This window comes from Mauremys reevesii, linkage group 22 (assembly GCF_016161935.1).
Source record: "Mauremys reevesii isolate NIE-2019 linkage group 22, ASM1616193v1, whole genome shotgun sequence".
Classification (NCBI taxonomy): domain Eukaryota; kingdom Metazoa; phylum Chordata; order Testudines; family Geoemydidae; genus Mauremys; species Mauremys reevesii.
In genome coordinates this window covers 4,975,362-5,001,400 of record NC_052644.1, presented here as the reverse complement: position 1 = coordinate 5,001,400, position 26,039 = coordinate 4,975,362, and the positions used below count along the sequence as shown (strand labels likewise).

The 26,039-nt window shown below is 43.9% G+C and overlaps 1 protein-coding gene across 3 annotated transcripts in view; it reads left to right on the top strand.

Moving 5' to 3' along the window:
* Positions 1–687: 687 nt before the first annotated feature.
* The window catches only part of ARHGAP35 (Rho GTPase activating protein 35), a 103,626-nt gene continuing 78,274 nt past the window's right edge, over positions 688–26,039 (top strand). For 2 of the 3 annotated variants that reach the window (XM_039510540.1, XM_039510545.1), the window contains exon 1: positions 688–852. The gene's annotated coding sequence lies outside the window, so the exon portion shown is untranslated. Of the gene's footprint in view, positions 853–20,004; positions 20,033–26,039 lie in introns of those variants that run through there. The other variant, XM_039510543.1, reaches the window with a different exon arrangement.

Below are 26,039 nucleotides of genomic sequence, written 5' to 3'. Positions count from 1 at the left end.
GGGCGTACCAGGGTTTATAGAGTGGCATTATGCTATTTTCTCTTTCATAATCTAGTCCTTTCCTAATGGTTCCTAACATCCTGTTAGTTTTTTGACTGCAGCTGCACAGTGAGCCGAGGTTTCCAAGAGAACTATCCGCGGTGACCCCAAGATCTCTTTCTCGAGTGGTTACAGCTAATTCAGACCCCATCATTTTGTACGTAGAGCTGGAACGATGTTTTCCGTGGGGCCGTGGGTGTGTGGGGTTGGGAGGCGTGCCTGGGTGTGGGCAGACACGGAGTGGGGCGAGCACGTGTGGGGTGTGCTGGGGGGGATGGGGATCGGCGTGGGGCCAGGGTGGGGGAATGTGTGGGAGTCACGGGCAGTCGGGGATAGGCGTGGGACGTGCAGGGGGCAGGCGCCGGGGTGCGGTCACGCATGGGGCTAGCGGGGTGTCCGTGGGGTGCCGGGGGGGTCACGCGTGGGGGCTGGAGGAGGGGTGTGGCCGCGCGTGGCGCAGCCAGCTCAGACCCGGCGGCCCCGCCCCTCTGCTGCTGGCGCGCGCGCCCGCCCGCCCAGGCTCTCGCGTGTCGCGCGCACGCCGACGCGCGCTCTCCCGCCCCGCGCTGCCGGAGCCCGCGGCCCCGCCCCCTGCTGCCGCCGCGCGCGCGCTCGCGCGCTCGCTCCCGCGGGCCTCGGCGGCGGAGTCTGAGGGGAGGAGGAAGGAGTCGCGGCAGCCGCCGCCATTACAGGCCGAGCCCGCCCCGAGAGGGACTCGCCCCCCCCACCGCCGCCGCCGCCCGGGGAGAAACATGGCGCCGCCGCCGCCGCCTCCCCCTCCCGGAGTCCCGAGCCGGACCCGCCGCCGCCAGGGTAGGTATCGCCCCCCCCCCGCGCCCGCCCGGCCGGGCCCCTCCCCCTGCGCCGCCGGGAACAATGGGGCCGGGCCCCACCCCCTGCCGCGGCCTGAGGGGGTAGCCACCCCCCCACCCCGGCATGTGGGGGGAGGGGTGGGGAGCGACCCCCCCCTTTCCTGGCATGTGGGGGGAGGATGAGGAGGGACCCCCACGCCCACCCCGGCATGTGGGGGGGAGGCTGAGGAGGGACCCCACACCCACCCTGCCATGTGGGGGGAGGGGTGGGGAGCGACCCCCCCTTTCCTGGCATGTGGGGGGCAGGATGAGGAGGGACCCCCACGCCCACCCTGGCATGTGGGGGGGAGGGGGAAGGATGAGGAGGGACCCCCACGCCCACCCCGCCATGTGGGGGGGAGGGGGACGGATGAGGAGGGACCCCCACGCCCACCCCGCCATGTGGGGGGAGGGGGAAGGATGAGGAGGGACCCCCACGCCCACCCTGCCATGTGGGGGGGAGGGGGAAGGATGAGGAGGGACCCCACACCCACCCCGGCATGTGGGGGGGTGGGGGAAGGATGAGGAGGGACCCCCACGCCCACCCCGGCATGTGGGGGGGAGGCTGAGGAGGGACCCCACACCCACCCTGCCATGTGGGGGGGAGGGGGAAGGATGAGGAGGGACCCCCACGCCCACCCTGCCATGTGGGGTGGGGTGGGGAGTGACCCCCCCATCCCCTCTGACATGCGGGAGGGGAAGAGTGAGGAGTGACCCCTTCTCCCTGCCTAGAGGAGAAGGGGTGGGGGATGGGAAGAGTGGCCTGCCCCCCTTTCCAACCCCTGATCCCTGGGGCCTGAGTGGGGTGGGGGTGGAGCATGACTATCCCTGTCTCTCAGGCCCTGGGAGGTGGGGTGGGTGTTCCCCCCACCCTTCTGGTCATGGGGGCAGGGGGATGGTGAATTGCCTGCCTTGCCCCTCCACCTGGATGCCTTGTGTCAGGGGGTGAGGAGCAGCCTCCTTCAGCCCCTGCTTACATAGTGGGGAAATATGCTCTCTTTTTCTGACCCCGTGACCAGATACCATGAAGCAGCCTCCTGTCCCTCATTGTGGCCCTCGGGGAGGGTTAAATGTGAGAGCCACCTAGTGCCAGGGAACACTGGTCCTCTCACTTCCTTCTAGGTAGCTGTTGCGTCAGTCCCCACCCTCCTGCTAAGGTTTTTTCCCATTCTTTTTCTCCTGTGTCAACAGATAGCCCCCTCTCTTGTGCCAGGGGGAGGATGAGGAAGTATATGGTTGCTGCCAGGGAATATTGTTCACTGTTCCTGGGGTTTTCTCCTAACCCCCTTATCCCACTCCTCCCATGTCCTAGGGTGGTCTGCTCCACCCTCAGTGCCAGGAGATTTCAAGATATGTCCCCCTCCTTAGTCCTCATGCACAGTGCCGCAGATTTTAGGCCTCGCCCTCTCTATCCTCTTTGCTTTGTGCTTGCTAGGGGAGGGGTCCAGAGTAAATTTACCCACTCTTTCGATTGTAAATAATTTCTGTGAGCTGGGGGGTGGGTGGGGGAGAGAAGACCCCTTGTCCCCACAAAAAGAGATGTGATTTTCCCTCCCTTGGCTCCCAGTATCCCCATGCAGATAGAGAACTCTGATTTCCCAGTCGCTGGGATCTCTGGATTTTGTTACTGGTACTGTAGAGATTCCCTCCTCTCTGGTTTGCCATCACTGCCCCCCTCCTGTTCATATGTCTCTCTTCACCAGTTCGTGGGAGAGCTTGGCCACCTCCGAGCTTCACCTCACAAAATAAATTCTGTGGTGGGTTAGCGTATGCAGTTGAATGACAAGTGATGGGCACCAGTTTATCATACGTTCTGTTCTACTAGCCACTGCCCACCATCTCCTATAGAACAAGGGGTCTATCCAGTCCGAGGGAAAAATTTGAGGATCGGGGGTCCCAGTTGTCTTAGGGAGCTTGTAGCATGCACAGTTAATTGGGACGCATCAGGCACTGGCTGGTAAAGTGGGGCAGTTGTCCCAAAGGGATTGGAAACTGCAGCTTTAAATGATTCTCTGCATTAAAATAGAATAAATTGGCTTTCCTGGAGGGTCATCACTCTTTACCTGTCCGTTCAGTGCAGACATATATATCCATTTTAGCATATCCTTTGGGGGGTATCAAGCTGCATATGTTTGTAATAATCCTTCCCGTAATCAGTTACTAAGGTCCAGTCCTCCTCACATTGAAGTCAACTGGAAACTTACTGACTTCTGTGGCAGCAGGATTGGACCACAGCTCTGAGGGAGCAGTTGTGTGAAGGGCTAGCAAGATTACACTGATCAACTTTGTTTTATCGTCTCTTACTTAGATTAGAAATCAGATCCTGTGTGTGTGTGTATCTATCACTGATACACAGTCACCAAGTAAAAACATTCCTATGTGATGTAAATCAAAATAACTTCAGTGATCAGTAGGACAATCATGAGTTTTTTTATTGTAAATGGTGTCGAGGAACATTTAGCAAAGCCTGTGAGACAGAAAACACAGTTTCTTTTAGCCAGTTAATTATAATCAGGAAGATATGATCTGCAGTTTCTAAAAGGCCCTGCAAGTTTCATTTGCACTCCAGGGCAGAATTGTGCATCATTTTTGTCCCAGTAATTCAGGTTTATTCTCTTTAAGTGTGACTCTGTGAGGTCTGAAAATATTGTGTGTGGCAGTAAATATTTTCTTAGCATGGTGAACTAAAGGTTTGGACCTGTTGTTTTTTTGTTTTTTTTTAAACCATCATTCACATTCTTAATGGAAGAAAGAAATACACCTCTATCTCGATATAAAGCTGTCCTCCGGAGCCAAAAAATCTTACCATGTTATAGGTGAAACCGTGTTATATCGAACTTGCTTTGATCCACCGTAGTGTGCAGCCCCCCTCCCCCTCCCCAGAGCACTGCTTTACTGCATTATATCTGAATTCATGTTATATCAGGTCACGTTATATCGGGGTAGAGGTGTATTTGTGTATGTTCTTGTGCTTGGTTTACATAATAGAATGAGCAGACAGATTTACTAGGAGCTGATGTTTTTCCCTACTTGCTGATAACTGATTTTGTAAAGACTGTGGGATGAGCAGCTTTCCATGCTGTGAGCTGACATTGAAAGAAGGAATTCAAAGCAAATGATATATTTATATCTGCTTTTGTTCATGTATTGATGGCTTCAAGAATCTGTGGTGGTAACATTATCTGTGATAGTTACGTGTGCCTGTTGGTGTAAGGTAGTGTGTTTTCTGCATAGATTCTGCATTTCTCATCACTGGAACGCCTTTAGCAGAGATCAAGCTGGGTTAGTGAGGACAATTCTTATCCAAGGAGTAGGTGATGAGGGTGTGTTCCTAACCCTTATTTCTGTGAAAGGAGCTGGGAATTACCTGACCTCTTTGAAAGGCAGCAATGGCCATGTTTATAATTTCTGGTTTTCCTGACTTGTAAAGCTGTTCAGTGTCACACACACCAGCGCTGCTCCTACACAGCTGGATGACCAGCGCTGCAAACCGTAAGTGTAGCCAAGCCCTGATATAAAGTTACTTTTTATTTTTTCCAGTCTAGCTTGGACCTCACTTTTTAATACCCAAAGTGCTCAAGTCCCAAAGGAGGTGTTGGATAATGAAGAGGGTGGCAGTTAATGTGCAATACTGAATGTAAAGTTCTTGATTTAAATCAGTGTTTTGGTTGCATTGAACAGGTGAAATAAAGCACAAACATGCCCTGTTTCATTTTTTTTGCAGATATTCAAATGGAAATTAATTCATATTTTGGGGGGGAATGGACACTGTTTTTTGCCTTTGTAATTAAGACTACACATTTTTAAAGAAGACTTAACTTTTCATGCTGAGTCATTGTTGACCCAGTGCTCCAATAGCAAAGATCTGATTGGCTTGAATTACTGCAATTTGTTTCTATATCAATATTTCTGAAAGTGCAGAGCCCTCCCTACTTTTTAATGATTAGATTCATAATGTTCATTCTGGAGTTTTGCAGGGTTATTATGGAAGAGCTCTTTTAGTTTTCACTTATTCTTCTGTAAATTTAACAGCTTTCTGTTTCTTGATTATGGAGGGTGGTGGGATTATTGCAACATTAAAGTATTCTCTTGAGCTGTGTATTAACTGAATTATTGCTTAAAATATTGTGCTCTTCCCATTCTGTTTTCTCCACATGCTACCTTTTGATTCCTTTTCTCTAAATTCTCAAGAAATGTTAAAACTACAACTGGCCCTGTTTACTCTAGGATTTTAAAATGTGTTATCTATCACATTTTGAAAACATAGCTTTTTCCTCGTGTATGTCTGGCCTTGGAGACTGCATTTGTAGTGTTGGGTGCACTCCTTTGTAGGAGCTTGTAGTATTAGTTTTTTTTCTCAGTGGAAAGGACAGTGTCTATCCAGGGGGGAAGGCATGGAGAGCTGAGTACAAGGGGAGATAATTTTTGGCAGCCAGAAGACAACAAACACGTTGGACTTCTGGTTGTCTGAGCACCAAGTTGAACTGCATTTTGAATACATGGCCACTATCCCAAAACACAAGTTGCCATATTGATGCAGTCTCTGTTTGGACTCTTCTGCAAAGTGACTATAGTGTATTCAGCAAGCATCAGGTCTCTGTGCAACGAAGAAGAGACTGAATGTCCTGTCATATGCTCATACCCTGCATTCTAAAAGGCCTAAATGTTTTCCTGCTACGGTTGGTGGCTTGTTTACATATTATAAATTTTCTGAACAGGCTGTAGTAATTTTTTTAATGTAAGACCTTCCAAAATGTTTTTCTTTAGATAAGCAGTAAACATCTCTAAATATTTGACACTGTTCCTTTAAATATGAAGGATTATTTCTCCCTTTGGGAAAACTGCAATCATTTTACAGCATCAGATTTACAGAGATACGCTGTACAATCCACAACATACACCATATCCTGTGTTATGTACTTTGAAAATTAGTCTAACTGATGTATAAATTGACCATGACCAAAGCAATAAGTTTCTTTGTTGCCTATTAAAGCAGCATGTTGGAATTGTATTGATTTTTAAATATAGTTGCAATGGACCTCTGAGGAAACCTTTAAAATCCCAGTTTTTCCTTCTCCATGGAAGGTCAGTGATGTGCAGTTTCATAATCTATTGCAGCCTCTGCATGTACTGACACATGGCAGCTGTGTGAGTGAGTGATCACACTTCACAGGAATAAAACGAGAAAAATCATTACCATTAATTGCCATAGGCAATTAAAAAGACCTTTTTTGGTAATAAATTGTTTACAAATGAAAGTGGATAATATGTTACATATGAGATTATTAGACTTCTGACAATGATTCCTAAATCTGGATTTTTAGACAAATAGGGGCTTTTATATCTAAATAGTGATTTTATGGGGGATAGAATACCTAAATGGACTAGTGATAATTGGCATTTTAATCTGGCCAGATAGAACTTGGAGTGGATGCTTGCTTAGCTTGTAGGTGGACTGCTGGCTGATGCTGCTATTGTGATGTAATTTTTAATGGCCTGGATTCATTGATTTATTTCTTTAGCCTGCTGACTGATGTGGGATTCAAGCACTGATTAGTCAGTAAAAGAATGCAAATGAACCCATTTGATAAATGTAAAAAAAAAAAAATCTTCTGAGAGGACTAGCTGTGGGCCTGTGAAATTGGCATTTGCCCAGTAAACAGTCATTGAATACAAATGCTGGGAAGATGGTGGGTTTAGCTCCAGTGGCTAGTGAATTTGAGGGCTGCATGACTGAGGTTTGTGTCTTTGTCTTGTTTATGCCCAGATCAGTTTGCAGTGTGACATGGTGATGTTTACCTTTTTCATATGTAATAGTTTGGAATTTTATACAACACTGTCATCTGGGTTCTAGTTTAAGGTCTTGCTTCTAGTGGCATATGATACTGGAATGGGGAAAGCGTTGTAGTAAATATGCTTACAGAACAGTATACATTATTACTTATGCTTTGATATTTGTGTTTCTGTTTTTCTCTGTCCTGATTTATTTTTTAAATTATTTTCTCCTGATCTGGATTATCCAAATTTTTAGTTTTGTTTTTTGAGTCCATTGGAAGTTGTTGAAAATAAACTAAAATCTGATTTTTTTAATTCTGTTTTTGCCTACCACAATCCTGAGTGCTTGTTATCAAATATGATGGTGCACATGTAGTGTCCTTGGTTATGCTATCACAGTTGCTTTTTTTATTCGCTGAGGTGCAGTGTGTGGCAATATGTGCCTATGGATTTGCATGCAAGTTTAAGACCATTATCCTATCAAATGGCCTTACTCTCTGATATTGTGGTGAAGTACTCCTTTTAACCATTTGGGGTCATCCACATTCTTGATGAAACCATCAGGATTCTTCATTTCCCCTTTTATTGGTGCTGTCTCTTGGCCCTGCATCTCAGCTTCCATCTTTCTGCAGATGGCTGGGCAGGACCTCCACCCCCCCACCCCAGGGAATCCATCAGTGCTGCTCAATTGGCTGAAGGGGTCACAGTTTAGCAATGCTTTGCATATTCCTTTCTCTCCTCTCCCAGGGGCAGCCTGCTGCCTCTGAAGTGCTTCCAGTGTTTGTCTCTCACATAGCAGTGCAAAGCTGTTTTATTAGGTCTCCGAGCCAGCTGTACTTATTTCTGACCATTACTTGTTGCTTTTTTGCTGCTACCCTCCTATACTTGATGACAAATTTTCCAAGAGTTTTTTTTAGAGTTTTTTAATATCCTGGAATCCTCATCTGATTAGGATGAAATTTTAATATCAGTTTTGTCTGTTGAATATTGAGTACATTGGCAGTTGTTCGTGGTAGTTGTAATGTGCCTTAATTTTAGTTATTTGTTAAAGGGTGTGGAGAAATGTGGTGACAGGAGATTGGAAGGAGTAAGGCTGTAATGGAACGGTTCACTGAAGATCCAACACCCTGGAATATTGCTCTTTCTTGAAGTTGCTAGATCTAGTTTTTATTCTCACTTTACTGCTTTTTTGGGGGTGTGGGTGTTGGGAGGGGGTAGTGTTACATTTCTATTTGCAAAGAAAAGCCCTGCCTTCACATTCCTCTACAGTGGTTGACTCTGACCACAGCCTGACATTTCACTCTTGATTATTAGAGAATTTTTCTCTTTCCTAGTGAATGTATTTGATGGGCACCATGCATTCAGTAACTTATCCCTTGGATCTTTGCTCTGTTAAACTCGTTAAAGATTTTCACATTTAATTGGTACCTGGTACTCATATTCTCCTTCTTCTATCTTGCCTTTCAAATGGTGGTTATACTTTTAAAGAAATTTTCCTTGCTGTCTGGGATTTCTAATTTTAGGACAGTGTCACCCAGGCTTTTCTTAGCTAATCAGTCACTGGTCCATTTATCGCAATTCCTTTGATGTCCAGTGTGATTTTAGAGCGGGCCTATAGAAGTGAAGCTGCATTGGTCCACAGAGTTAATGCTCTTACATGGCTGTGGTTTCAGGATAGGCTGTAGTAATGAAGCTGCGTTCCTCCTCTCTGCTAATGCTCTTACATGCACCGATAACAGGGCTGCATCTATAATTTCTTTTGGATATTTCAGAAGCCTTTGATATGCTGCTTTGACCGTGACACTATGGCAGCTTGCCTTGAATCCTGTGTGCTGGTTACTGGGGACGCATCAGTATGGTTCTAATATATAGGGGATAACAGGCAGTCTGGTAGCAGAGTAAGATGAAGCTGCTGCGGCCCACATCATCTTGTTAAAAATAACAGACTATTATTTGAATTAAACAGTATGTCGGGGTACAGGGGAAACTTATAACTACTCATCTACCCAAGTATCAGGAAAACCAGTAAGTTGACTACCAAAAGTTGTTGCTTGGCACTATATACTAGACTTTTGAGCTATGAACCTGGGATCTGTTCTGTCTTATAATTTTATTTCTAACAATATTTTCAATATATTTTGGTTTTAATTGTCCTCTTACAGATAACTGATGAGGCCTTCTGCATTCTCTTTCACTTTATTTTTATGTATTATTCTGTAGCCCTTGCCTGTATTTCAGTTTACATGTTGCTGTGCATTTAGTTCAAAAATTTGGTTCTAATAATGGTATGCCTGTTTTCCTGTTGTCGTCAGACATGCGTAGAAATGTGAAAATTGCTCATTTCCAGTATAGTGGTCGTGCTGTTTCAAGGTCTTGCCATTAGTTCTGGAAATACCTCTTCCTATTGACTTTGTAGACAGTAACGTTTTGCTGTCTTGGTCTCTTACAAGATTCCTGTCTTCAGTAAGCCTCCTTCCCACTTTGTATCTGAGTGTATCTTTGCCTTAGAAGCAGAGCTCGAATATATTGTCCTCTGTTGAAGCTGTGACCCAGACACATGCACTGGTGTATCTTTCATTATTGATTATCAGGTCTAAAATTTGCAATGATACAGTTCTGTCCCACATATTTTGGGATGTATATTTGAATGAAAATAGCTTATTTCAGGACTTGCTTTGCCATGCAGACCCATTAACTTGTGACTTCAGATTTTCTTTGCTAGAGCGGAGAAACAGGTCTCTTGGGTCCCTGACTATCCTTCTGCCATGTGATGCACGGAATAGTTACAGCTGCTAGTTAATTTTTATCATCTATCCCAGGAGTGATCTTAAACTCTTATTCTAGTCCAGTGGTTCTCAATCTTCTTCCGCCGCTTGAGCTTTCCCCTGGCGGTCCGGGCCCATTTGTGTACCTGCCGTGTCCGCGGGTTCGGCTGGTCGCGGCTCCCAGTGGCCGTGGTTTGCTGCTCCAGGCCAATGGGAGCTGCTGGAAGCGGTGGCCAGTACGTTCCTTGGCCTGCGCCACTTCCAGCAGCTCCCATTGGCCTGGAGCAGCGAACCTCGAGCCGCGATTGGCCGAACCCACGGACGCAGCAGGTACACAAACCGACCCGGCCCGCCAGGGGCTTTCCCTGCATAAGCAGTGGAACAAGTTTGGGAACCACTTCTCTAGTCCCAGGTAGAGGGGGAGAATGTGCTTTTTTTCTTCTATAGGGCCTGATTCATGGAAGTCAATGGAAATACTCCCATTCACTTCAACAGGAGTTGGATCAGGCCCTAAGCTGTTAACACACAGAGCCTAATTCTGTTCCCTGTATTAGAGTAATGCAAATAGTATCCTGTAGGTATTCTGTTCTTACTTTGCTTTAAAAGATGCTAGCTTTTAGGTCCCACAAAAACAGTCACAACAAGATAACTTAATACGAAGAGAGCCTGCAAATGCTAATAAATTAAAAGTATTTGTTAAATTAACCTCTTTCCCTCTCTCCCTTTTGGACTTCTGGGTGTATAACTGTAAACAGAACGTGTGTTCTGATAGGCAGTAGTGTCCAGTGACGAGCTCATGTTCCGGATAACTTCCCTGTCTACCCAGATGCTAAACTGGAGTTGAGGACATCAGTCAACTGGTGTAAACAAATTATCTGCTTCTATGTACATAGCTTGTTGGTGTCAGATTTGAAATGCCTGCACTTTTTGGAGGCATAGTTTTGAATTCCACTGGAGTAACTTAGCCATATTAAGTTCCATTTAGCTTCCCATATGTATGTGTGTGAGAGAGAGAGAGAGAGAAAAACCTGAACAACTAAGGTCCCATCAGTACTGGTGGACATTAAAGATACGATTGCACTTTTTTTGTAAGAGATGTGATTGCCTCTGGCTTTTTTCCCTCCACTTCCAAATGTTGCTCTGTGTTGTGTGCACCTACTGGCTGCTGCTCTACACCACAAGGTAACTGTTTCAGTGCTGTTCATATATTTTTTTTAAAGCACTTTGGGTGGGATCTGTCAGGTTGAAAGGTGCTATGGAGAGACGTCTCAAACACTTACAGAGTGGCATATATTTTAATAGCATGTTTTCCTTCTCATTCACAGTCAAGCAGACCACTTCCCTTATGATTCAGGGTCACTTACTATCTCTGTAGAAAATGCAACAATTGTTTACATAAAACAATTTAGAAAAGTGATTAATGCATTTTTAGTTTTTTTAGTGAGATTTAGAATTCAAAATGAGGAAGAGAGGACAACACCAGCTGACAGCCAACTTTTCAAGGGTCACCAATGGTCATTGTACCATACTTCGAAAACCTGTGCACTGTGGAATAATGTAGTATGGCTGTACATGTGTTTTAAAGGCCAGTATACGATGTAGGTTCCAAAGTCTCTTTGCAGGTTCTACTGAACTTTAATTTACTTTCTAATATTCCCAAAACCTCACCCAAGATTTTATTGAATTTTTCTTGATGTCCCCACAGATATAGCCTAAAATGAGCATGTGATCTGTAGTTCATAAGTTCATATCTCTCATGGTGGCAGTGGAAAAAACCGTCAATGGTGGACAGATACATGGAGTTACTGAAATTATCCTTCTAGTTTGGACACAGTGTAATCTCTGGTGACTTGGCTGTTTAATTTTGTCTTCTTAATCTTCACATGGAATTGATATATTAGGGTAAGTTTTCCTATAGGCCTTGATTGGAGCAGAATTTCACACAATAAAGCAGCTCAGTGATGTACAAGGCAAAATACATCTTCTACTAATAAAATTCTGTATTTCACTACTAAGTGTTTCCAAGCCCCAAGAGCAGCTTTATTAGAAGTAAAGTTTGTCTATCCTGTTAAGTTTTAAGTAAGGATTCTTTTCTTGTGTATTGATCTGTGAGAATTTCAGTGACTAACAAAAACAGCAGAATTTCACACAATAAAGCAGCTCAGTGATGTACAAGGCAAAATACATCTTCTACTAATAAAATTCTGTATTTCACTACTAAGTGTTTCCAAGCCCCAAGAGCAGCTTTATTAGAAGTAAAGTTTGTCTATCCTGTTAAGTTTTAAGTAAGGATTCTTTTCTTGTGTATTGATCTGTGAGAATTTCAGTGACTAACAAAAACAGCATTCTAGATGTGTAGCAAATGGTGGTTAGATGTTGAAAGTGGCAGGTATGGTTATGGAGACTTCACACTTACTGGTTGAAAATATGGAATGTGCAAAGTCAGCCTTTGCTTCCATTTGAAATAAGTGTTTCTACTTTTGTTTGAGCACTGTGAACAAACAGTAATCCCAAGGATTTGTATAAATTATCAGTAGGCGAGTTGAGAGAAAAGGGGATTCTCTCTCACCTTCAGTGTTGAGTTCCTGGATTTATTCAGCCCCCAAGTGGGGGCAGGGACTGTAGAAGTCCTACAAGGAAACCTGTGAACATCCACGCTTAGGATGGTTACCCTGATTTTGGCTGTATACCAGTGTGCTGTGTGCTGTTCAGAGCATGGTGGGAATTCCACCTGCTTACCGTCCAAGACTTCATCGCTCATGTACAACCAGAGGCCGGCCTTGGCCACGTGCACTCTAGAAAGTCAAATTCTGCTGTCTTTGACTGGTAGAGATCTGGAGTTACCCATAACTTTAGTGATGTTACTCTGATTTACATTGGACAGAATTTTGTCCTATCAGTTCGGGACGCCCATTGTATTTTCTCCTCTAAAACAAGTTTGAATTTACATAAGCTAAATAGAAGATAGAAGGAACTGAATGATTTCAGGCATTTGAAAAGTAGTTGAAACACTTCATAAACCTATATCTAAGTTTTGTGGCTAGTTCATAATGTGATATGAGATGGGGGTAGGGTTAAACGCTGTTTGTTCATAAACCATAGAGTTCTAGTGACATCCCCCCACCTCTGGAGGGAGATATATTTACAATCTTAACACTCAGATTTTTTCATTTGGGAATTCTTTACATAGAAATTTTTATCTGATATTAAAATGAGGTGTTACAAAGGCCATCCTATAAAGTAACACTTTTGTTTACACTGTGTGAAGAGTATTGTCACTCTTCTTCCTTATAATTTAAGGTGAATCAGGCTAGATAAATGTGTCCCTGTAAGAGATGAAGTAAGGTCTTTTCATTTAGCTGGTCTAATTTGAAGTTTTAATTTCTACAGTGAATTTCTGTAAAAAGATTAACTAGCACTGAGAGGACAGAAAGAATGGCTTTGAGGGGAAGTGGGGATGACAGGATTCAGAAACATCAGAGCAGAGGGGAACATAAGTTTTGCTGTACAATGATTTGATTAAGAGTCCATAAGCCAGTCTGGTAGTCACAACCCGGATATGGTAAGGCTAACAACTGGTATAATGAGGCTTTCTGCATTATTTTACAAGCACTTGTCTCTGGATCTTTGATGCTAAAGCATAGTAACATTAGCCGATAAACTAATTTCAAGCTGCCACTTTTCAGTTTTTGTTTTGGAAGACCATTTTCATAAAACCTCTTATTTAAATAGATGCTGTGATTAAAGTTGAGCTAAATGAGCAAATAGACTGAGGTGAGAAATGGGTGGTAATCCCATTAATCTTTAATTTTCTACTGCCGCATGTTCCCTTCCCTTAAAATGTACATCTACCTTTAACATAAACTATATCTCCACTGGGACTGAAACTTAATTAACTATGTTTAACTCAGGCCCAACTAAATTGGTATTTAACACAGTATGACTGGCCAGCATGGATGAGGCTAAATTATTAGTATGACACTGTTTTCTTTTTTTAAAAAACATGATTCTAATGCAATTTGCTCTCATCCTTGCTGACTCATGAAAGCATGTTAGGAAATAGTTTGTTGAATTTTGCTTTAAATTAGAGTCATAGGTAGGACTCTTAAATCCAGTTTAAGGGAATATAGATGGTGGAAAGGTCTCTACGCTTAAACCAAATTAAAAAGTTTAAAATGCTTTTCTACTTTTTTGGTGAAATGGCAATACCAGAATAGGGATACCACCCTCATAATGGTGAACTTCGTGCTTAATCCTGAGAAGTTACTGGTTGGTTTGTGTTCTGAATCATTAGGTTTGAAGTCCCTTATGCATTTTTATAACACCTCGTGCCTGTATGATACTCTAGTCACCCCAACCCAGGGTAAACGAATCTGGAGGTGAAATAACCATTTTATTCCCTTCATCATTCAAATGCAGGTACAACTCACTTGAATCAAAATCCTTGGAGTAATTCACTTATTCTGTGAGTCCAAGAAGCAGGAGTAACTTGAGCTTTCTGCTAGTCTGTAAACCTCCAGACACCAATGGCTTCCAAGAGGAGCTGATAGGGTGATGAGATTCACAAGATTCATTGTCCTGAGAGACTTCAGCATCACTATGACACTCCCTCTGATATAATAAGCCCCAAAACTCCAGTCTGAGCACAGCACCCTAGGTGTTTCTAAGGTACTACTTTAAATCCCACCTGTGGTTGGCCATATTCTGGATGGGATTCTCAGGTTGCATGTGGACGTAAGAAATGCAGTAGTAATTGTCTTGGTGGTCGGACCACTTTCTCCTCTATGTAGAAATAAACTCTCACTATTGCAGTGAAATAAGAAATTACTACAACTGTCTTTCCGTGAAAACTTTCGGCTCCCCCAGTTTCAAAAACTTTCTTATGGAAAAAAGAAACTTAGTGAGACAGCACAACTCCTTCCTTGCTACTTTTATAGACTTTAGCACTGAAGCCTCTTTCCCACTCTACTTCCCACACGTATTGTCAGGGTTCTCCAGTGGCAAAGTAGGCAGGAAGAAAACTTGTGCATCAGTGTCAGAAAACATAGTCTGATATAGACACGAGACACAGAATTTCAAGAAGTCTATGTTGTTGTTGTAAAGGAAACGGAGAGCTCGCATCTCATCTGCTTTTGAAGCAGTAAAATCATGTCCTGCAGAGCTTTGCTGGATGAAAAATTGCTTTGTAAACTCACACTGCCGCCACTCTTACCCTAGAATGTGTCATCTGCCTTTGCGAGGAATTATATTGTTTCACAGAGGAGATCACTCATATGTGGGATGGGCAAGAAGTAAAGGCCAAAAGCAGGCCCAGAAATACAAGAATTTGACCCATTCACATGAATTAGGCATGGAATCATTACAGCCACAATGTGTGACTCTGAGCCCTGCCTTTTCTGGATGGTAAAGCTAAAACATGTAGCTGTCTGACCAGTATTAAAGAAAACATTGCTTAGTGCAAGTCTTTGCAGACTACTGTCAGAGGCTGCCTTCTCTTTTCTAACCAAGATAAATAAGACGCTAGTACCAAAGAGTTTCCAGTGATACCTGTTAGCTGTCAGTGTCCTGGATAACTGTCAGGCTTCAGGGCATGTCATTGTAATTAGAAAGCATTTGTTTTGGTGAATGACTGCTTTCGATTCATAGCCAGGTGAAGTCCATTCATATTCCTCCTGCTGGGACACTGTTCTTTCTAATATTACTGTTCACCACCTGATACTGCTTGATATGTCTGTCCTGTCTCCCAAGATGCTGCAGGGATGAGTAGAAATGTTGAATGCCTCAAATTAGTCCTTTGACACCAAACTTGGGTGGTTGTGTGGTTTTTTTTTGGCAGAACCTTCAGAACCCCACAAGGCTCAATCTTCTAACCCAGATCGTTCAATGTTTGTGTAAAGCTGAGAGTTGGTGAAATAACTTAGGCTAAAGTGCCAGCAATTCACATCAAAACTAGTCTCTGCATCTTTTTTTTCAAATAGTCCCATCTCCCAGACTTGTGAATGACTAGCCAAAATCTTTTCAGGGTGAAGAGCAGCTTGTTAAAGCTGACCCCTGCCAGATAGATGATGCTGGTAAGAAAAGGGAGTCACTTTGAAGAACTTGCCTCATAAATCCCCCACTATAGATGCCTTCCAATTGAGGGTATGTCAACACTGCAGAAAAAAAACAATGGCAGAGAGTCTGTGCCCTCAGCTGACTCGAGCTTGCACTGTGGGGGTAAAAATAGCAGTGTGGATGTTCCCGCTGGAGCTGGGGGTTTGAGACTCTCGCCAGGTTAGAGGGTCTGGGCTCCAGACGGAGCAATAATGTCTACACTGGTTTTTTTGGCCCTGTAGTGTAAGTTCAAGTCAGTTGATCTGGTCTCTGAAACTCTACTGCAGGAGAGTGGGTTTCAGTGTAGACCTACTCTAAGTCACTTCATATCCATGGGATCTTTTTGGATTCCTGAGTGTAACCAAATGGCCAAATAGTCATAGAAGCAAAACATTCCCATTTCCATTCCTGTTTGCTTAGAAGGTTGCTCCCCATCCTATCAGACATCAAGCTGGCCTGTGGTCCATGTGTTTGTATAACCCCCAGGGTTGAGTATTACAGATGATCATAATGGTCCCTTCTGACCTTAAAGTCTATGAGTCTATGAACTCATATCTAGAAATGAAGCTGTGTACTCTTAGAGCTTTTTAAAAATGAGTACAAGACACAGTAGCCCTCCTATTGTAATGTGTTCACAATTTTCTGTAAACTCATCATCAGGCCCTTCATGGGATTGTCCCAAGCTACTTGTGAGATCTCTTCTCCCTTTACAAGAACGCCCACAAGAATGACATGCCACTGCAGTAATGAAATTGTTAGCCAATAGCAAGAGGCTTGAGGGTATTGGAGACAGAATTTTCACAGGAGCATTACCTGTGCTATGAAGCTCTTGCAAGTGATAAGAATGACCACAGAACCGGCCACTCAAACATACACCTCTCCCCCGATATAACATGAATTCGGATATAATGCGGTAAAGCAGTGCTCTGGGGGGGGGGCGGGGCTGCGCACTCTAGTGGATCAAAGCAAGTTCGATATAACGCGGTTTCACCTATAACACGGTAAGATTTTTTGGCTCCTGAGGACAGTGTTATATCAAGGTAGAGGTGTAAGTGCAAAATTCATGTCTTCAGTTAAGCTTTCCCTCAGTTTTCTCATACATATGCACATAGCACACTTATTCATGCAAACAAGCAAAAAAACTCCAAACGAAATCTATAAACTAATCAAGCTACTTTTGTTTGCATCGTTTCTGTACTTAGCTCTTTGGGAGGTGCTTAGGTGCCACAGAGATGTGGACAATACGTTGTTAATAACTGGCTGTTTTGCATACAATATAAATGCCCAAAGCTTTTGTGAATCCTGCTATACTCTTGGTCCATGTCTTGTGGCCTGGGATTAATGACTGTTTTTTTAAAATCCTTTTCAGTTTCAAATTTGATACATTGTAACTCTGTTTGATATCCCCTTGTTCTTGTTTTAGGAGGGTAAATGGAGTGTGTGATAAGCCTGTTAACCGTTCATTATTTTTTAAGAAGTGCTAAGATAACATTTTCAAAAGCATCAAAGTTCTATGAGAGCTAAGCAGGATTTAAGCTCCTCAGTGCATGTCACTTTTGAAAATGGGACCAAGTCAGGCACTTGAAAAAAATGTTACCCCTAATCTTTATACTTTTTGCCTACAGAAGTCTTTCTCTTCTGCTAATCACTTTTTGTGATCGCTCTCTGGACCTGTTCAGTTTCTGCTGAATTCTTTTTGGAACAGGTGACCATAACTGAACACAGTATGCTAGCCAAGGGAGTGCCATTGATTTATATAATGCCGTTATCTCAAATATTCTCCATTTCTTAACAGAACTTAATGTCTTGTTTGGTTTGTAACCATTGAGACTATATTGTGTCCTGTTCCCTTCCTCATCCTGTAGTCTCAAAGAAACCCTGATTCTCTAAGGTGAAATATAACCCTGATAGCTGAATACAAACTCTAGAAGTACTTGGGTGTTACTGTGATGGATATGTTAGCAATACCTAGCTTGGAATAAATATAATGTGTGCAAAGGTCTGTCATGCTGTGTAGTTCTTAATGTGGAACGTAAGTGACAATTACATGTTGGGAGTTGACCTCTGGGAGCGGCACTGACATACTTGTTTTTTGCATTAATGCAAATCATGCCCTTCTAGAGACATAAGATACTGTTGAAATGAATCTCCTGGCTGGAAGTCTTGTTAGCTTTAGTGGCATCTACCTTAAATCTATTGCATCTAGTGGATTGTTTTCTTACAGCCTAAATATTTGTTGCCTGTGCTGATGAAAGCTTCGGAAGATTCTTTTTGTATGAAAGAAAATGTCTCTAGCCACTTGCCAGTTGCGCGGTTCCTGTTCCTGCTAGCAGAGCTGGTAGCAGATCTTTTCTGTAGCTCAGCTATTAAATGTATGGCTGCCGGTTCAGTGGCTAAAACCTGGTCATTATCTATGTGATTATAGTTGCAGGGGTCTTAAGTAATCATTACGAACAACAGACTTACCTGTCTCCTTGAGGAACATCTTTGTCCAGTGAACAAACTGGTGGAGGTGGAGCTTCCAGATTGAGAGATACTGCTTAACTAGAGCCTGTTTTTCCCCCCTTCAGAGAGTTTTAATGACCCAGCCAGAGGAGGAGTCCGGGCCGCTTGGCTATTGTCCAAGTATTCCACCATCTGAGCTGTGAGATATTACATGGCACTTAGATATCACAGTGATAGGGTCCTTAGAAATGCCTGAGATAGCTAGCTAGTAGCAGAATACCTCAAATTATTTGTTAGTACTGTCACTTCTAAATGTTTAGGGCATGATTCTGCCACTCTTACGGTATCTTACTCTGCAATTAGTCCCATTAGAATCAATGGGACACCTTGCAGTTAAATATTACTCAAAATGAGTAAAAGTGGCAGAATGGGCCCTTCGTTTTAAGTGTTCAGCTTGCTTGTTAGTATGTTTTTAAGTAGAAATCAGGGCTTCTGTTACCTGCTGCAAATAACAGGTTGACATAATTTTTTTTTTTTTTTCAAACGTCTAGAGTAAAGACTCAGTCTGTTGTGCAACCTGACATTTTATTTGGCAGCCACGTAGATGCAGACCCTTCAATAACAAGATCATTTCTGAAGAACATTTAGTGGCTGAAAATTTGAGACGTTCTTGTCTCGTAATGCATGTAGTTTTGCAGCAGCCTTGTTTAAAATGTAATATTTGGTCTGTAATTGGAAACAAAAGTCCAATTTACTGTTGCATTAGATTGCAACACTGGACATAGTGCAGGGGTTCTCAGACTGGGGGTCGGGACCCCTCAGGGGTTGCGAGGTTATTACATGGAGGGTCACGAGCTGTCAGCCTCCACCCCAAACCCCACTTTGCCTTGAGCATTTATAATGGTGTTAAATATATAAACAAGTGTTTTTAATTTGTAAGGGGGGGTGGGTCGCACTCAGAGGCTTGCTATGTGAAAGGGGTCACCAGAACAATAGTTTGAGAACCACGGACTTAGTGTGACTAGAGACTGGAACACAGCAAAGCTCTAGCTATTGGTACATTTTTATATGCTGCTCATTGGAAGGTGTTTTTTGTTTGTTTTTTGAGTTTTAGAGGGAAGGCTTGATAGTTAAATGTATTTAATCCACCTAATGACAGGCAGGAATCCTTATATCCCTCCCCCACTCATTTTCACAGCTCTGGAATGTGGACAGATGACTTCCGAAGTTCAGGTAATAATTTATAATGGTGCAGCTAGCATGACTTATCAGGGTTTAACCTTTAAAAAAATCCCTCAATATACAAGAATGGAAAATGAGATATGAAGTTTCACTGTTTTCAAAGCAATTAATCAAGGTGACTTAACTGGTTCAAAAGCAGAACCAAGGTGAATTCCTTAATGCTCTGTTAATTTTAGGGTTCTTTTCATTTAAAACAATCGCTTTGTTCAAAGGCAGCTAGGTTATAGTTAGATTTTATATCTTTTATACAAATTAAAACAGTATTAACTGAGTAGATGCTGATATTGGTGAAAGCCCCATTGCTTTGGTCAGTAAAAATTACACTGCACGAAGTATTCTAGGTGATAGTCTTGTATGGGCCAGAGAGCGTGGGGCGGACAAGAGTCAACCTAGATGTCTTAACTTTATCTTTTTATTTCTATAATCCACATAACTGCCAAAAATATAATGAAGGTACTGTTCATTCATATCTGATAATGAAATCCATCAATAGATACTAGGAATTTGAAACCTAGGAATTTGAAGGACTCTTCTTAAATTTCAGCTGCGTGTTGCCCCCATAATAGCTTAATTAAGTTTTAAAGTGAAAGTAGTTCAAAACTACACTAACATGTTTAAAGGCCTGGTTTTTGTGTTACTATTTTCATGTTATTTAGCATGTACACAAGGGTCGAAAGCAATGTGGCAGGGCTTGGTCGTAGTTGTGCTCAGATATACAACGATAAACTGACGGCATTGCGAGATAGGAAAAGTTGTTTTCTGCACTGGAGTGGGACATCTTTGCCTCTTGGAGCTGAAGCCACTGTAAAGGAGTCTCCCATGGTATGTAGAAGTATTGTGGCCAGCCACCTCTCTATGAAGGCATTTTTGCTGTATAGGAAATAGCCTATTACTGTCTTGGTGTGTGGCTGTTGAAAGAGAAATTATATCAATATAGTCATTTTTAGACTGCTGATGAATTTTGTTCCTTTAGGAATATGGTGGCTTTTGTGCAGAATTGTTTGTGCTTGTATTCTTTTACTTGAAATTAGAGTTAACTCTTAATTCACTTTTGTCACTTTTTCCACTTTATATCTCCTGCAGTCTTTTAATAAAATTGGAACTAGTCAAAATCAGAGCTCAGGTTTTGGGTCCAGTAGAGGCTGGGAACGCTGTGGAGGAAGCATGGCTATGCTTTTGGGAGAAGGAAGTGCCTCCTTTCAATCCATAGCTGTACCGGGCATTGTGGGAATCCAGTACAGCCTAATGCAGACTTTGGGGAGGTGATATTGTGTAAAATGAGCTCTCATAAATTGCAATTGCAGGCTGATCTCCAACTTTGTCTAGTCAAAATCATTGAAAAGTGGTGCGTAAGCTCCAGCACCTAACCTGCTGACCTAGTAGGGCCTTTACTAAGCTGTCATGGGATAAGAGGGAAGGTTCTCTCATGGATTGGTAACTGGTTAAAAGATAGGACACAAAGGGTAGGAATAAATGATCAGTTTTCAGAATGGATAGAGTTAAATAGTGGTATCCCCAAGGGTCTGTACTGGGACCAGTCCTAGTCAACATATTCATAAATGATCTGGAAAAAGGAGTAAACAGTGAGGTGGCAAAATTTGCAGATGATACAAAACTACTCAAGATAAAAGTTAAGTCCCAGGCAGAGTGCGAAGAGCTACAAAAGGCTCTCTCAAAACTGGGTGACTGGGCAACAAAATGGGGCAGATGAAATTCAGTGTTGATAAATGCAAAGTAATGCACATTGGAAAACATCATCCCAACTATACGTATAAAATGATGGGGGTCTAATTTAGCTGTTACCACTCAGGCAAGGATGGTCAGGGGTGGTGTCCCTACCCTCTGTTTGCCAGAAGCTGTGAATGAGCGACAGGGAATGGATCACTTGATGATTCCCTGTTCTGTTCATTCCCTCTGAAGCACCTGACATTGGCCATTGTTGGAAGATAGGACACTGGGCTAGATGTACCTTTGGTCTGACCCAGTATGGCCGTTCTTATGTTCTTAAGCTTCAGGCAAGGGTATGACAGAGCTTTGGGTGGTGGCACTGGACAACCGCTGTGGATAAGATGATAAATCTTGGTGAGCATACTACATTCTGTCTGCTGTGAATCATAAGGAACGCTTGCTTTCTGCGTGACCTTGCTGGGGTGGATGGAGCAGTAGTGAACTGCCTTCAATCATTCCCTTCAGACGAGTACCAAAGAACTGTGGTGGGCAGATGTTCCTTGTTTTGAAGGGCTATTATGTGTGGAGTCCCACAGGATTGGGCCTGGGTCATTGCCCTGCCCCCACGCTCATATTCATTGGGGCCTCTGGGAGATGTGGGTGATGGAAAGAGCTCTAATGCACTAATATGCTGGTGACACCCAGCTGTACATCTCCTTTTAGTGGACACACACTGCACTGTTACTGTTTGGCTGCTGGCGGAAGAGGAACAGAGCATCTGGGCGGTGTCCTAGCTACCAGTCTGAGACTTGGCAGCAGGCAAGAAAAATTTCCTTCTCTTCCACCTTCAAGAATCTATCAGGGAATACACATCTGTGACTGACTTGGGAGTGCAGATGAGAGTCAGAAGTTGAGGCCAGAAGGGACCACCAGATCATCTAATCTGACCTATGGTATATCACAGGCCACCACCACCACCCAACGTCTGAAATTAGACCAAAGTATTGGAGCGCTCAGGAGACTTAAACTTCTGTGCCACAAGCAGCGAATAGGAGGGACCAAGGCACACCAATAATCAAAACCTTTCTGCCTGTGTGTGGGATAATGAGCAAGATCTGAGGAAATTGAACAGTTGACTCACGAGACTGCCACTTGTGGAGGGGGATTGAGTGGCTCCAGGGAGGGACAGCCATAGGGAGCTAACTGCTTTACCTGGTGGGGGCTGCAGCATGAGTCCTTCAGTTGCTCCTCCCCTACTGTCTTAGCAGGAGCCACCTGTGGGAAGGAAGCAGGCCCCAGACAGTGATCCCGGCTTGGTGCTGCTTCAGATCATCCAAAAGCACCCCTCCCCCCCACATGGTGTCCATGCACCTCTGTTGAGAAGGAGTTGCCCAATCACGCCTTCAGGCTTGTAGACAAGTCACTTGTGCAGCAACGTCTCCTTTCTCCTTCTCTTGAGATGGATCCCTGGAGGGAGTAATAGAACCCGTGTTATCTGCTGTGTGTCTTGTTTGTGGTGCCCATGTAAACAAGAATGACCCTCACCCTGCCTGCAATCAAAAACCAAGGGGTATGTGTGCAAAAATAGTTGGTTGGTTAGTTTTGTTCCTTTAAATTCATGTTTTACTACATAAACCCTGTATTTTAATTGTGGGTTCAGGGTAGCATGTGAGGGAAGTTAGTAGACTTTAATTGGGTAGAAGGCTGGCTATTGAGGTTTTGCAGATGCTGCTTTCTTCTCCAATATTTCAGTGATTTTTTTTTCACTTTTCCGTATTTAGTCTGGTGTCTGGATTAGAGCCTTAAGTCTTCTTTTAACTAATGTATTATCTCTAAATGGGTTTTTCTTTGTAAAATGAAAACTTAAGAACCTTTTATTCAGGAATGTATGCAGAACAGACAGATTTGTTCCATAAACCATGCCAGTGCCATAATGGCTTCAGTCCCACACTGCAAGGCTTCAGTTTTCTGCCCTGGGCCCCAGCAAATCTAACACTGGCCTTGCTTGGTGGACCCCTTGCTCGTGGTCCCCCTGGGGCCGGTGGACCCCTAGTTGAGAACCACTGGTCTAGACAACAAGGTGGCAGAAATGCCAGAAATCACCAGTGTCTTGTCTATGCAAGTTTTCCCACTCTTGCTACCATGTGTGGTATTCATGGTGAGAAATCTTGAGAGGTGAGGGTGTGGTGTGGGATCCATGATTATCTGTTGCATCACAAACCCATGTTTTTAGAAAAGTATGTTAATGTGTATGTTATTGAAGACTGTGTTTTTGAAACAGGGAATCTCTCTTCATCTACATGTTTGTGCAGCATTTAGCACACCAGGGACTTGATCCTGACAGGGCCTCTGAGCTACTGTAGTACAAAAATATTAACTTTGAAATCCAGCACAGTGGTGGAGGTTGATTGAGTTTCTCTCTAAAAGCTGGGCTCTCTTTTTGTTACATGCACAGAGTCATTCACAGTTAAGGGCCAGATCTTCAGCTAGGGCAGGGGTGTTCAAACTTCATTGCACTGTGACCCCCTTCTGACAACAAAATTACAACATGACCCGGGTAGGGGGAGTGGGGCCGGAGCCTGAGCCCCGCTGCTGTGGGTTGGGGGAATGGGAGCCTGAGCCTGAGCGGGGGTGGAGCTCGGGCTGGAGCTTCAGCCCTGGCCCCAGCAAGTATAATGTTGGCCATGGCGACCCCTTTGAAAGGGGTCCTGATCCACAGTTTGAGAACCACTGAGCTAGTGTAAATCAGTGAAGTCTCCTTGACTTGAATGAAGCTCACAGATTTACATCAGTTGAGAATCTGGCCCTAAAACTTTTAAACCACAACTTACGTAAATTTTTATAAGTTCCTTGACTAGACAATATTAATAAATATATGTTTAAATGAGGTTTATTCTGTATTAACTACAGCGGTTGAGAGTTCTGCGAGAAGGTGTATGTTTTATAACTACGTAAAGGGTTAAATATGCCATGAGGAAGTTCAGAGATCAGAAAACTGTGAAACAAATGGACAAAAGCCAGGAGTATTAAAGGGTTAAATATGCCATGAGGAAGTTCAGAGATCAGAAAACTGTGAAACAAATGGACAAAAGCCAGGAGTATTAGTTGTCTTTGAATTTCCTGTCTTTTGTAGGTTAGAATCATAACCTTGAGGTTCTTTTAAATGCAGTATATTGTCAGTGAAGTTAGTCAATGAGCAGGTTGTTAGGTACTCTTATCCGCTGTGAATAGAACCTGGCTGGTGGGAAGGGCAGTTGTTGCTCTGTTTCTTAGTGACTTTTATGTGCACCATCAGGTGTATAAGATTTATATGGTTTTCATGGCTTTTGTGAAACTGTTTAATTGTTCATATTGTTAACTCCATGGCTGCTGTAGCAATACACCACCAACATGGTGTGTTTTAGATTAGGCAATCGCATACCTTGGGTGTTCTGTGAAGCTGAAGGTTGAGTGCCTCCAGACACCCAAGCACATCAGTACCCCCCACTGTATATGCTGGTGGTTCCCGAATTTCAGAATTTTTATAATACAACCAAAAAAAAAAAAAAAGAGGTGTGTGTGTGTGTGAGAGAGAGTTGGCTTTCTATACATCTTTCTGCTGTGAAAGTGAGTTTATAGGGAGAAGGGTTAGAAAAGCCTTTTCTCTATTTTGAGCCTGTTGTTAATTTTTTTTCTCTTAAAATTCACTGAACTGAACTATTTGAGTTCCTTCTCCTGACTCCTGTTCCTCATTAGGAACATTTTGTGGCCTAAATGCTACCCATAACTAACTTTCTTGTATAAATCAAAACAAAATAGGGAGTAATGACTAGCTTCCAACTTAGTTTTTATGGCAGAAAACGAAAGTTGTTCTCTGCCCACTTACTGCCTGCCATTTAGCTGGGGTCCTGGGGAAGGGAGAAGGGGAAATCGAAACCTGCACTCACCCCCACCCCTCTCTTTACTAGAGGAGATAGTATCACTTGAAAATGGAAAAAGATAAGGATGGATAAAAATCAGTGATTTAAAAAAAAATCAGTTTTTTATTTAAATTGGATTTTTTGATAAAAGGTTTTTCCTCAAAAAGCATATCTAAAGAGAGTTTTAATTAAGATACATTATAGTTCAAAGATATCTCATCATGGAATAGGGATTATAAATTCTAATTCTATAGCAGGGGTTGGCAACTTATAGCACGCGTGCAGGCAGGCAGCAGCGTGCCATTAAAAATCCTGCCTGGCCTGGCCTGCTCTTCTCTGCCCTCCCCCCCACTTCCCCCTCCTCTTCTGCAGGGGGCAGAAGCTTGATCCTGCCTCTTCCCATAGTTTACTGGGTTGCTGCCCCTTCTCTGTTCCTCCCTCCCTTCAGGCTGATCAGCTGATGGCCCTTGCGAGGGAGGGGGTCAGGAAGGAGCAGAGTCAGTGTGCTCGCTGCTCCCAGCAGAGGCAGAGAAAAATCGGGGGCAGGGCCTTGGGGAAGGGGGGGGTGGAATAGGGGCATATCCCCTCCCACCCCTCTACCCTGACCCCCCCTCACATGCCACCAGCCCTCTTCCCTGACTCTTGCACCCCCCCCACATACCCAGCCCACCACACACCCCATGCACCCCCCCACATCCTGACTCCTGCACCCCCATATCACCACCCCCACCCTGAGCACCAAACAGGAGCTCCTGAACCCCCCCCCCACACACACATTCCCACCTGCACGCCTCGCACCAAATGGGAGCTGCCCAGATAAGTGCCCCACACCCAAACCTCCTGCCCCAACCCTGAGCCCCCTCCCTCATTCTAGCTCCAGGCCAGATCCTTCACTCCCAGCCCTGTGCTCAGTGCACTCCCAGCCCTGTGCTCAGTGCAGAGAGAGGAAGAGAATGGGCCAGAACCAGGGAGAAGGTAGGTACCCACTGTATGTGGGCAGGGCCGGGACCCCAGACTGGCAGCGGGCTGAGCAGGTCCGGCAGCCGGGATCCCTGCTGGCAGGAGCCAGCAGATGGAACCCCTGAGCGGCAGTGGGCTGAGTCCCACTGCTGGTCTGGGGTCCTGGCCACAGTCCCCGCTTAGCCCGCTGCCGGCCTAGGTGAACAGAACCCCAGACCAGCAGTGGGCTGAGCGGGCTGGCAGCGTAAGATCAACATTTTAATTTAATTTTAAATGAAGCTTCTTAAACATTTTGAAAACTT